A 13188-nucleotide genomic window follows, 5' to 3' on the forward strand; every position below is an offset into this window, starting at 1 on the left:
ATCTGGAATTTTATTTTCAAAATTCAAAGCACCCCATTCATTTCTTCATCAGTCAGGTGCAAAAAACAACACTTTTTTTTTCAAAATTTTACAAAGAAAGGGGAAAAATTGAAAATTTTAAGTCAGATTGGAAAAATGCTGGATTTTTGATAAATTTGATAAAGAAGCAGATTTCCCTTATACTACACTCATATAATTCTGTTTTTCATGTACTTAGTAGTAGTAAAACCAGCACTTCACACATCAAGGTTGTAAGTACTTTTTTTTTGGGGAGGGGGGGGAGGATTTGAGACCTTGTATCCATAAATTGCACTTGTAATTAAATGCACTACTAAGGCCTCGAAAAAACGCAGAAGTTAAGTCTCAAAAATTTCCAATACAAAAGAACATTCGTAATAAAAATTGTAACATCTGAAAAAATCGTTGGCTATACGCTATTGATCCGAGAGAAAATTAAAAACTTGTTGAAAGGGCTCCAGAATAGTCTCAAAATGATCGTTTTCGAATCCGATGGTTACACATGGCCCATAGAGACCCAACAGACGATATCAACAAGTAAGTAAGTAGGTAAATTTGCCATTTTTTTGTATTTTTCTGAAACTTTCTTAACAATTTTCAACGAATTTTTGAAAATGGCGGAAATAGTGAAATAATTAATTATGTCTACAAAAATACTAAATAGTAAATATATTATGTACAGATGAAAGCCTTAAAATCAGTTTCTATATAAGTCGACACCATCTAGTGCCACCATCTGGGAGTCTCCCGCAAAAATCGATTTTTTTCCAGCGATTTCAAAATTCTTTCACAAGGCGTTGTGATCAACTTAGATCGCTGAAAATTCAATCCTGTCATAGTTCGACTTTCCGAATCGATTGGGGCAGGTGAATCGCAAATCCGAGGTGACAGGTTGAAAAAAGGCATTTTTTTACAATCTGAAAATTTCAAGATTTGAAAACATTCGAAATCATTTACCTCTACTAGAGGCTTCAGATCAATTGTGAGAAATACATTTTTCAACCTGTCGCTTTGGAATTCTAATTCACCTGCCTTAATCAATGCGGGATGTCGAACTTATGACAGGATTGAATTTTCAACATTCGAAGCTGATAACGTCTTCTGGAGCAATTTGAAATTGCTGGTGAAAAGTCAATTTTGCTGGAAGTTTCAAATCAGCTCGAAAATGGTGACAATCGATGGGGGGGGGGGGGGGGGTCGATGTTGGCATATTAACGGATTTTCGGTTTTTCCATCTCCAAATCTCACCAATCACCATTTTTGAGGAAAATTATTCACCAATAAACTGTTTACGTTTTCAAAAATTTTCCAAAAAAATTGAAAAATTAACTTTGATAGCTCGAAATTTGGTTCTGAGGTCTGCATAACAAGCGCTATCAAAAAGCCGAATTTCAGCTCAATTGTAGTTGATTGACTATAAAGGTTTCCTTGTAAGGGACACGATGATACCTTCAACCTCATAAGCTATCAAATTTTCAAAAAAAATTGGATAGAAACTCGTGAAAATAAAAAATGCAACGAAAAATTTTACGTTTTGATGCTTCATCTTTTCGAGATGAGATAATCGTAAACAGATACAAATATATTAGATATATATTTGCTCAAAATAATGCAAAAGTAAGGCATTTACTGTCCGTTTTATTCGGTGAAATGGGGGTTCCCTAATTAAACGAGCTAACTTAATTTCAAATTCTCGCAATCTTTCAATGCAATGGGTTTTCCACCAACACAGCTTGATAAAAATTAATTTTTTCACGAATTTACATTCTTGGAAAGTTACACACGCGGGGTAAAAATCATAATTAATTTTGATATGAAGAGATCAAAAGTGGAAATATAATTAATGTCACGAACGATGATACGAGTGTGCTAATTTTTCATCTTCGCAGAAATACGTACACTTGTTTTAATTAGTTATAAGGTCAGTCGACTGATACCGCGCCGTCAAAATATTACATTGGTACAAAGTACTCGAACCGTTTAGGTGATTCGAATAAAAATAAACGATTTGTCATTTTTTTCTTCGAATCAAATTTACACGTTTCACTGAGCAAGCGGAACGAGGAAAAAAAAGGAATATTAGGAATAAAAAACGCAACAACAAAATCGACAAATAGCATTTTTTAGTAAAAGTGGAGAAATGAGGAAAAAACGAGGAAGAAGATTATTTTTCAAACAATACTCAATAGCGATATAATGATGAAAAATATAAAAATGATTTTTCAGTCGTTTTGTAAATTTGTGTTTTTTTTTCGCGCCGCGTATTAGCTTTGTTTTTTTTCACAAGGTACAAGAATCGAATACACATATAAGTTGAAACTAAACGCGTTCTTTTCCTTCTCCTGTTCCAGGTATTGGTTCAAGTTCACGGATTATGATGACGCATTGTGTTGTTAACTCGCCGATGTTACCTTTATTTATACGAGTATCTACCGGATGGTGATGGTGATGGTGTTCGAGATCTTGAATCACATCGGTATATAATAATTATACATCGAGGTATGTTTCACGAATTTCGAGATTTTTTATTGGTCGAAATTTTCAGCAGCCTGGTTGCCTGGTTTCATTTCATCTTTGTTCGGACTCGAACGATTATTGTTGAATTGGTCCTATTTATGGGAACTGGCAGAAATTATCAACTTATGTACGGTATTCCCTTGAGAGTTGAATTACGCCAATTAAATAAATTCGCTTCTTTTTCATTTTATCGCGTGATGATTCAATGTTTTGTTTTTACGTTCCGAGTGCGATTAATAAAGAAACACACTTGCCAAAAGAACACGTGTGTGACAAGTAACGCGAAATATCGCCAATGGAAAATGCAACTCGTGATGTTTTCATTTGAAAAACATAAAAAAAAGTAACCAACGAATATAAATATTCGTTAAATAGTCGACCCAGTGTTGCTGGACTCTCTCGCGACCCGGTAATTTTCAAATTATAATTAATACTACGAGGTTTTTTCCTCATTTCCACGACCACCGCCGAGCGTACAGAGGTATTATTTGCGTATACTACAATAGGGAAAAATGCGATTTTTTTTTCGCAGCAGCGTGAAACTGTATACGTATTACGTAGTTCTCTCTTAACTCGTGCTGTACGAGGAGTTGAATACCGTAGAAATATAAATTTGGCCAATTTGAATGATTTTCCGGACACAGAAAGGAAACGATTAGCTGTTAAAAAGAGATTTGGATTTCGTCCAATGCCAGCAACGAGCCTAGAGAATTTTGAAAAAAAGGGAACTTTGTTTCCGGATTCGTTGCGTGGCCTGGTGCGTGTTCGTGGCGAGGGTTTTTTTCCATTTTAATTATCGCGTGAAATATTTCAGGTCAAGTTTTTCTTTATTCAAAACTTCGTGTGTAAAAGATGATCCTAACAGGGAAGATATTGCGAATAAAGGCGCCACGTTGAGATTCTGAATGACTGTTTCGAAAAAGACGAATTTTGTAGATTTTCTTATACAGCGTGAGGGATATTGTTGGAATGAGAAAACAGAAGAGGGCGGTCGTGAAAAAGAACTATTAATTTCAATTGTTTCTACTCGAATGAAAGAAATGGTCAAGCGGAGATGCCTTTGGCTACGAGGGGAGGCAACGTAGTAACGTCGGAATTTTATAATGAATAAGTGTCGATGCATTTAGGCGTCTTTTGTCCTGTAACAAACTGATCTCCAGTAAGTTGATACCAGACAAGATACATGTTTAAATTTCTTATTCTCGCCAATGGATGATAGATTTGTTGTGGAATTTCATTCATGGTGCGGAAGAGAAGAGACGTAGACAACTGATAATAGTCATTAGTACATGGACGCTGATTATCTGATAACAATAGCTTTTCGGATAATGAGTCATTTCATTGAAACGAAGAATGGTGCGTGAAAAGAGGAAAAATAGTGTGACATTCCATCTGTTTTTTGTCATATTTTAGCACTGTATTTTGAGGAATACGTACATATATCCGCGATGTGAATTATTGATTCTACTAGGCGTTTGCTTTCATTCTCTGCAGCCATCTGTTTTTATTTATACACTCATAGAGTCATAGGTAACAATTATAAGGATTCAATGGTTGAAAATATCGCAAGTTTCCACAATGATATCTCATCGCATCACCATGAAGACGATCCTACAGAAATCTGAAGTTAAGTAGTAAGTAGCTGTTTGCTGATTGCAAGAGAGATTTTGCTTTGCTTTTATCATCATTTAGCTGGCAGAGTTGATCGTTTCTAGCAACACAAATGATTAAATATTAAAAATTTGTGTATTTTGCTTAACCCTTTGGAAGTTCTCTATATAGGTTTCCTTCCGTGTTGGGGAAACAAATTGTTTTAAAGGGTGCAATAGGGTACCCCGCTCAACTGATCGAATCACAAAGAAGGTGAACATTCAAAGATAGGTAAATCGTTTTGGAAAATGAAAATTTTGAAAAAGCTCAAATGCTTCATTTCCATCAAAACAAATGAACATAAATTGATTTTTTTTTTCAAAAATAATTCTACATCATGAGTTAAAAACATTGGTCAAAAGTACTTTTTGAAAAATTCATTAGAAAAGAATCCTAATAACGATAGTGAAAAAGGTCATCTGGAATAAATTTCCAATTATTCATTTGGAAAATGAAAGGGATTTTTCAAGTTTTCAAAAGTCTGATGGAATGTCACAGAAAATCATTTTTTTTTTTTAGCATGATGCCATTTTGCCAATTGATCAATTTTTTCTAAATTTCAAAAAGTCAGACAAAATATTAAAAATTGGTCAAATTTTATTTAAATTTTCAAAAGTCTGCCATGATATCAAAAATTGAACAAATTTTCCCCCAAGTTTTAAATGCAAGCATCCAAGACAGACCCTGAAGCGTCACATCAATCAGCAACCACAACTCGGGTACTAACAATTACAAGTAATTTACCAAAAGATTCCAACAATTTACGTCAAATAACTAGTAAATTGCATGAAGTCACCAGTAATTTAACAGAAACTATCAATCTGCTAAAATTTACCAGCGAGTCAAAAGAAAAACTAGAATTTTGACAAGATCACTAGTACTTCACAAAAATACCAGTATTTACGAAAGATGATCGGTGAAGAAGTCTTGATCGCAAGAGGGTTTTTGCTTTTGCTTTGCTAGTAGCTTATTGGTTGCTTTCAACATTTTTTTTCAACTTTCAACACGCACATTTTTATTTTTCAAAACACCCATGCGCTCGCTGAAAATTTCGAGCAATTTCAATTCAAATTTCAAAGACTTTGAATCAAAATTACTCAACATTTTTAGCGAGCACATAGGTGTTTTAAGAAATGAAAATTTATGAAATTTCACCCTTATTACAATAGGTTTTCCCCCAAAGCTCCAGCTAAGATTCATCGGAATCTATCCCTGTTCGCCATTTATCCAGTTGTTGTCAAGAAATACCAATCGCTGATTGATTTCACTAAAAGTTCTTCAAATATGACCAATTTAGAGATCATTTTTTTCAATTTTCACAGTTGAAAACAATAAGGAAAGTATTTTCGTGACTCAGTTGGGACAAAAGTTAGTTTATTTTACGCCACGAGAGCAGCTTTTTAAAAAGCGGATCGAAGAATTTTTCAGGATCGTAAAACAATGGAGTTTCGAAGCGATTACAAATTCAGAATAAAATTCGGTTTCGTAGCATAATAGATGCGTAATCAGATCTCGTTTTTCACCGAGAATGTCTAAAAGGTACCTAAAGCAGAAAATAACGAATAGGTACTCGATAAAACATATCATAATGGTTGATTTTTCCCCCTAAAACTTCTTTCATCAAATTTTGTATTTATTTTACGAGAAAACTCTGCGTCGTAGAGTTTTCTACAGGGCAAAATTAGACACCAAAGAAGCCACGAGGTCGCGATTTCTTACACTGTAGTACAAATAGGAAAAAGCGAACAGTATCAAATGAAACTTGGCGCGTATTTAGTCTCGTTTCGCGTGTAAGTAAGTATACACTCGTATCTCGAAGATATTGCTCAGATGAAAGTTTTTTTCTACGCATAAATTGTCGCCGAGCGCAAAGTTGACTCGCGTTCATTTGCATTCAAAGGCGTAAAAACTTCATCTAGGAAGTGGAATCACATCATATCAACTTCACTTACGCCGCAACGCCGCTAGTTACATACGTGTAGGTGCTCTGGATAGGCTAAGCAGCTACCCCCTTGATATTCGTACCAGTAAATACACATACGCGAAATCTTATACCGCCAAACTTGCTCGAAACTATGCCTATTACAAAGCAAATTAAAACGCGTTTCAAAACTAGCAAACATACTATTTGCATTTACAACGGTGAAAGAAACCTTTTTGATGTGTTTTACGCTTCTCAGCAGAGTTTGAGAAAGATGCGGAGAAGAGGAAACCGAATCCAAAGCTGAGGAAAGCAATGAGGATATGACACCCATATCTCTAAATACCTTCACTAGGCCACCAAACAGTACATACAAGTAGCATTACCTATGTATAGGTAGGTGTGTACGAGTAGGTATGGTTTTGGAAACCCAGGTTGGGCATTTGCGATAAATGTTGCGAAGCGTAAAACGTACAGTATTAGCCAAATAATCGGCCCGGTAATAAGATATAAAGCAAGATACATGGTCGCCAAGGGGTTACATTCAATTTTACCAATACGAGTAAAATGCGTACGCGACGGACTCGTTAAACGAAGCAGGTGTTCTAAAATCGGCGTCGCTAATCCCATAAACAATACCTCTCGGACGTAACCTCATAACGCTCCAGTAAAGTGGACAATATCGAAGCGTATCGCTTCCCGCAGCACCTCTGCTCCCTGTATTTCACTTCTTTTTGGATGCTCGTTTATGGCATGTAGACCTATGTACAGCCCATCCCCCTATGTTTACTCCAATATACATAAGTGTATCTCTCTCTGGCTTACTCAGCTTTATAATTCGGTCAACACGGCGAGTCTGTCGTAAAGCTCTGAAATCGTCTAAGCAACTTTAATAACACAGATTTAATGCTCGTTCTGCGAGTACCAGACGCAATAAGATTTCCACCGAATCTCAGAATACGCCGAGCAAGAGTCTATGGTGTGCTTTGCCTTTTTCCTGAGACCTAGAGGTGTCCTTTCAATGTCATTTTAACGATATTTTGATCCTAATACGCATTTTATCTTTCAATTTTTGTTAAAAATAAGTTTTTCGCAAATTTTAACTTCATATGGAGAGGAAAACAGATGTATTTATTTTCAGAGTGTGTCAAGGAGGGGGGTGATATCTGAATCTACTTTAAATTACAATTCGCATACAATAAACCATCGAGGAACAGTTCCCAAGTTGAAAAAGGAACTTCTGGCTCCTTTAAATTTAAATAATTTAGAAATTGGACATTTCTCCCAAAAAATTCTCAAATTCTCTGTTCCACTCGATGTTAATAAGAAGTGCACTTAGCTCTTACCTCTAGAAAATCGAATCGAATCGAAATTGTCTGGAAATCCATTGAACTTGGAGATATCATACCAAAGTTTTTTCGGAAATCGATCAAAATCGTCCTGAAATTCAGAAAAAAAAACGGAATGTTAAAAAATTAGCAGGGAATCTAAAAATCAAGCTTCACAAAATGCATCTAAGATGCACTTGCACAACTTTTTCTCTGTAAGTATCGATAAATGCATTTTATAGAAAATGATTAAATTTCAAAAATATCAACGACATGTTTTTCTCAGCAATTAATTTTCACCCATAAAATTACACAACACCCTTTTCCATTTTCTGCACAAAAAACATTACTTCACTCAAATTTCAATTTACGTATCGTAAAAAATTATATTATTTCCAATTTCAAAGCCCGGATATTTTCTCATTGAATTAACCTCAATCGGCATTCGCAGGGAATAATTATTTTCGACTTTTTGAGTATTTTTCGTGCCATGCTACACGTAGGAATAAATCGAATTACACCCACGTGAAAATTACACAAAAACTTGAAATCTCTATAGAAGAAAAGTTTTGTCTTACACCAACTGCTAGGTTTTCTTAAACAGGAATCCATTCTCTATTGTAAATTACTACACGCCTATAACGCTATGTTTAAGTTTAAGCCAAAGCCTTTTTAGCCTGTTTCCAAGTAACATCTCCGAGTTCACACAGGTCATTCCTCCATTTCTGTCCTGAATCCTTATTGTATTGTGTTCTTTCTGCCCTTACACATTGTTCACTCTCGATCACCCGTCCGCTTTCTTTTTTTTTTTACAACCGATTTCCTCTCAAAACTACCACCTCCGAGCATCTATTTAAACAGTATTTTTCTTAGAATTAGGGATGACGAAGCGACGAAATATTTTTTAAATTCCACTTTTTTTTTATTCGTCTTTTCTTCCACTTTTGCATTGTTCGGAGGAAAACAATACTTATACTCACACCCTAAAATACTAAAATGAACCGGAAAGCGAGGAAAAAATACTACATACAACAAGTGGAATTATAACAAAAAATGTCTATGAAAGAATAATCTCAAAGAAACAAAATGTTTTTTTTTTGTTTTTCAAACACTGGAGAATTTGTAATCTTGAAATTCTCCATTTTAGAAGTCTAGACTTTATTGTTTAATTCAATTCGTAGAAATGTAGCAGAGTTCTACGAATCGACTCATTTACTCGATAAAATTAATTGATATTTTTCGAGAAGTAAACATAGTCTGGGTGACGCGACCGACCACTGACGACGTACCTCTGCCTATTCAACTTGACTTTATATTAACCATAGGTCTGGTACAGTGACTAGCTTCTTTCAGCAACCGTCAAATGTATAATATTATCTATTGTATTAAGGTAAACAAAAGCACTAGGTCCAAAGTTGGGTGCTGCTCAATGCTCATTGATTTCGGATTGATTTAACGAGCACAAACACATTTTATTTCTCCGTGTTTATCGATATGACAAAAGGTTGTTGTTTATACAAGAGATCAAATCACAGAGGTACAATGTAGATTTTACTTAACTACGGAAATGGAGAGCACGCGTTTAAAGTTTACTTACTGATCGAACCTCGTGGGAGAGTAGTAGACGATTAAAAGAAAAATCCAGTGCTTCCCATACACGCTCTGTAATTCTACATACATATTCTATTTCATTTCAGGAAAATACAAATTCGGCACATAAAAAAATGAACGAGAAAAAAAATGCAAATTTGGCACATAGAATCGAAGCCTTCCTCTCTGCATGTACTTCACTAGTAGTGTTCTTCAGTCAATTTCAATTCTTGTCCCTGGATTTTGCAAAATCTGGATTGTAAATTTTAAAAAAATCTGTTTTTTTTCACCTAAATTCAAAATCGGACTTTATAAATCAGCGGGTTCTTTTTACATGATTTTGAATAGATTTTGGTTATTATCAGTTTCTGTTTTGTGATACTCAAGTTTAGAAACAAATTGACAGTACATGATTAAGTAAATAACGATTAAAATTTCATTTTAATGCTGAAAAATTCTATTTCACAATTAAAAATGAGATTTTTTGTAATCTGATGCAGGATTTTGGATTTGTAACAGGCTTAATCCAGATTTCTGATTCATGCAATCTGGATAGAGGATTATTTGACAATCTGCGTAAAAAGACTAGATCTACTGATTGCAGTTCAGTGCCACCAACAAGGGGGGACTAAATAGGGCAATTACCTCCAGGCTCAAGTTTTCCACAGGGCCCGCGTTTTTTGAAAAAGTTTGTGAACTTCATTTTCAGGGAAGAAATGCAAACTTTATTTTCAAAGAAAAAAAATGAAAAAAAACTAAAAGCTTAATTTTTGAAAGGAAAATGGAAGCTTTGTGGAACAAAAGCTATTAAACCCAGCTTTTAAAATAAGTCTTTCGTGAAAACCTCTCTCCGAAAACAAAAAGAAGAACCTCTCCTCAAAACTTGTTTGTCGAAAAACAAGATTTTGTTCTTGACCTCAAACTTCAAAAATAAAAACTTCGAACCTGAAAATTTTTTTTCAGAAAATTTCTTTTTGAAAAAACGTTTTTAATAAACTTTTCTTGGAAAACAAAATTATCATTTGGTGGGGTGCGGGGGAAGGAAGACTTTTTTAGGGGAAAACTTGAAGACCACACGGAAAGAACCAGACAAGTCGAAAATTTTCAAAAATGAGTTTAGGGTCGCATTAAATTTACATTGAGGAGTGGAAAAGTGTAGTCCATTCGGATTTTGAAAAAATTCGATTTTTTGAAGTAAAAATGACCTTTAAAAAAATATAGAGAAGGAGAGAGAAATGAGCCGAGACCAAATCTGAGGTAAAAGGAAGAAAATTGCAACTTTAATAACTATTTAGAATGAGAAAATTTTTCATCATTTCGTCATAATAATTGATTTTCATCGAATTCAAGTTCTTGCAAAACACTAATTTTTCAGTGTTTTGCATGAATTTTTCACGAAAAGAGTGACTTATCAACTCGTATTTGGTGTATCTCTTCATATTTTTTCTACTCAGCCTCGAGTTGTGTTTGTGGGATGTTGTGTGATATATTTCCAGTCATTAGTTTGTTGAAATTCTAATTCACTATAAAATGAGAGCATTCTGACACTTTAAAACGCCGTAATACAAAAGCTTAAAAATGTGACTTGTCTGGTTCTTTCCGTGTACTCTTCACTTGTGGAAAAACCTTGTTTTGAGAACAACTCACTTTTGAACTCAATTTTTGAAAAAAAAACACCTAATTTAAAAGACGGAGGGGCGTGGAAAATTTTCAGGAGGCTCTCAATTTTTGCTGTGGGGCTCACATTGGCTCTCGGTGGAATTGGTGCAGTTCAAGAAATCGCAACAACAATGACAGTTCGCCGAGTTTAATAAAATGCACTCGTAAGTCCGATACGAGGAATGAAAGATTCAAACATTACAATTCTCTTAAAATCTCAGGAGCTATAAAAAGAGCTAGCTTAGCTATTGGAGCTAAGCTCTCAAAATTTTAGGATCTATGAAAAAAGAACGAAAAGCTCAAAAAATTGAAACTTGTCCAATGCCAATGTCGGGCACTGCAGTTGTGATCCGATCTCCTTGAATGCGTTTTGTTTCCAAAACAGATCTTTGATTTTCATCAGATCTCTACCAGCGATACTAGGTACATATTTTCATCAAATGCATTTTCTTCATCTAGTAATCTACACAAGAAAGCTATAATTTCCTTATGAGCATTAGCCTGAGCTAATTCTCAAACCGAATACAGCCTGAAAAATCCTACCTCATGCAACACTCATCGAGATCTTTTTACCTCTCTATGCTTCAAACATCAATCTTCTCACCGACAACTCCTTCCTCGAGTTGTAATCCGTTGTCATGAATTACATTACGGGAACTCGGCAAATTCACAACAAATAGCTACGTACATTACATATTACGGTAGTAATACGGTACAAATTCTCGTCTCTCTCGTAGCTATGAGTATCTATCTGCAGCATTGAAAATGAACGTACGAGTATATGCTATGCTTTGCACGTTTACGTATGCTAATTCCTCATCATCGTATTGTACTAGGTGAGTAAACGAGCTCATGTTCGAAGGCATTAGATTAAAAATTACAAATGCACTGCGACCTTGCGGCTATGACGGTGCTTAAATGCGTACTGGCGTCGTTCTCACGAGAATATATCGTGTAAGATTTCGCCGCCACCGCCGACATACCGCCAAGATGGTTTCTCGAGATGGCGGTGTAGCGGCGAAGCAGATTAATAATTGACGTGTTTCGAGGAAGAAAATAAGACGAAGCTGCTGTACGTACGAGTATGTGTGTCTGTGTACTCTACTCTACCTAAAGCAGAGACGATTTATGAACCTCGTGTACGGTGTTGAGACACACAGAAAACGTTTGGTTTGAGTTTTCAATTGGAAAAACCTCGCGTAACAGTACGTGGGTAATCTAGTCGCATATACGCGACAAATAGGTATGCAAAAGGTAGAGGTAAAGGTACGTATATCTACACGAGGAATATATTACACAACATTTCAGACATATCACGTGTACCTGTGCATATGAGAATAGTGAAGCTGGCAGTAGGTATGTGACGTATGGAAAAATTAACTCGTCGGTATTCATTAATATAATGGAATATTTAAATGGGAAATTTTTTTCATATTATGAAAATTCGCGTCGCGTGGTAAAAGGACGTGAAACGCCGCCGTCGTCATATATGCTACGTGAGATATCGATCGAGTCGCGTTATGAAAATTTTTCCCCCTCGTTTCGTTTCCTCGTATACTTGTATTTTTTCATTTTGATATTATATAAATATGTAGAAACGCGTAAACGAAAAAAATAATAATAATTTCGTTATTAAAAGATACCTTTACTTCACCCACCAACCACCATACTCCTCCAGGAAGAAATCTGCGCTAAGTGGGGATAACCACCCTTCGTAAAGAGTCACCTGAAAAGGCTGGCAGAAAAAAACCACCACGATTGTCGCAATTCTATGGGTAAAAAAAAGGACACGGACGTCCGCCAAGAACTAACGGAAATGAAACGTCAAAAGGGGATACCCATTCTGAGCATTGAATACCCAGCCTGTCCATCAATTGCGACCAGCGAAGAAGCACACGTGAAATCTATGTCTTTTTTTTCGCCTAAAGAGACGACGAGGGTCTGAGAGCGGGTGTTAATTGAAACTGAAATCTTCAAGAGCTATTTAAACGCCACCTATGTCATCGTGTGTACGTCGAGAAGTCCTCGTCGTCGTATATATTCTCCCGGTGAAAGTGTTATTTATGCGGCGTGTAGCATCGCGAGGTTTTTTTTTACGCGTATTTCCTCATCCTCATCCCCTTCGTCAAGTATACTACCTATATGGTACTTGTTCGAGTGAAACTATACCACTTAACGCGAGTAGGTAAACGAAAGGGGAAAAAGGCGCGCAAATACGACGTCAGGTAAAATTTTTTTTTTACAACGTTGACTTACCAGGTGCTATCTTAATAGCGTATTTATCTGAAGCATTAATCATCCGGCTACGAACAATGCTACATCAACGTTATGTTTTGCTACTGTACGCCTCAGTACACCATGTACACCGACTTGGTGGTATACCATATACTACATACATACATACGAATAAAGTATATATTTCTCATCTTTTATAACATTTTCATTCTGGTCCGCGAACTTCGTCGCTCCTTCATTGTTCGCCGAACAAGTTTCTCCAACTTTTAA

The 13188-nt window shown here is 35.7% G+C and overlaps 1 protein-coding gene across 3 annotated transcripts in view; it reads right to left on the reverse strand.

The window, feature by feature from the left end:
• The window catches only part of kek5 (kekkon 5), a 574429-nt gene that overhangs the window by 137376 nt on the left and 423865 nt on the right, over positions 1-13188 (reverse strand). For all 3 annotated transcript variants that reach the window (XM_065351304.1, XM_065351302.1, XM_065351303.1), the window contains one exon: positions 7453-7546. The gene's annotated coding sequence lies outside the window, so the exon portion shown is untranslated. The remainder of the gene's footprint in view (positions 1-7452; positions 7547-13188) is intronic.

Source organism: Planococcus citri, chromosome 2 (genome assembly GCF_950023065.1).
Source record: "Planococcus citri chromosome 2, ihPlaCitr1.1, whole genome shotgun sequence".
Lineage (NCBI taxonomy): Eukaryota > Metazoa > Arthropoda > Insecta > Hemiptera > Pseudococcidae > Planococcus > Planococcus citri.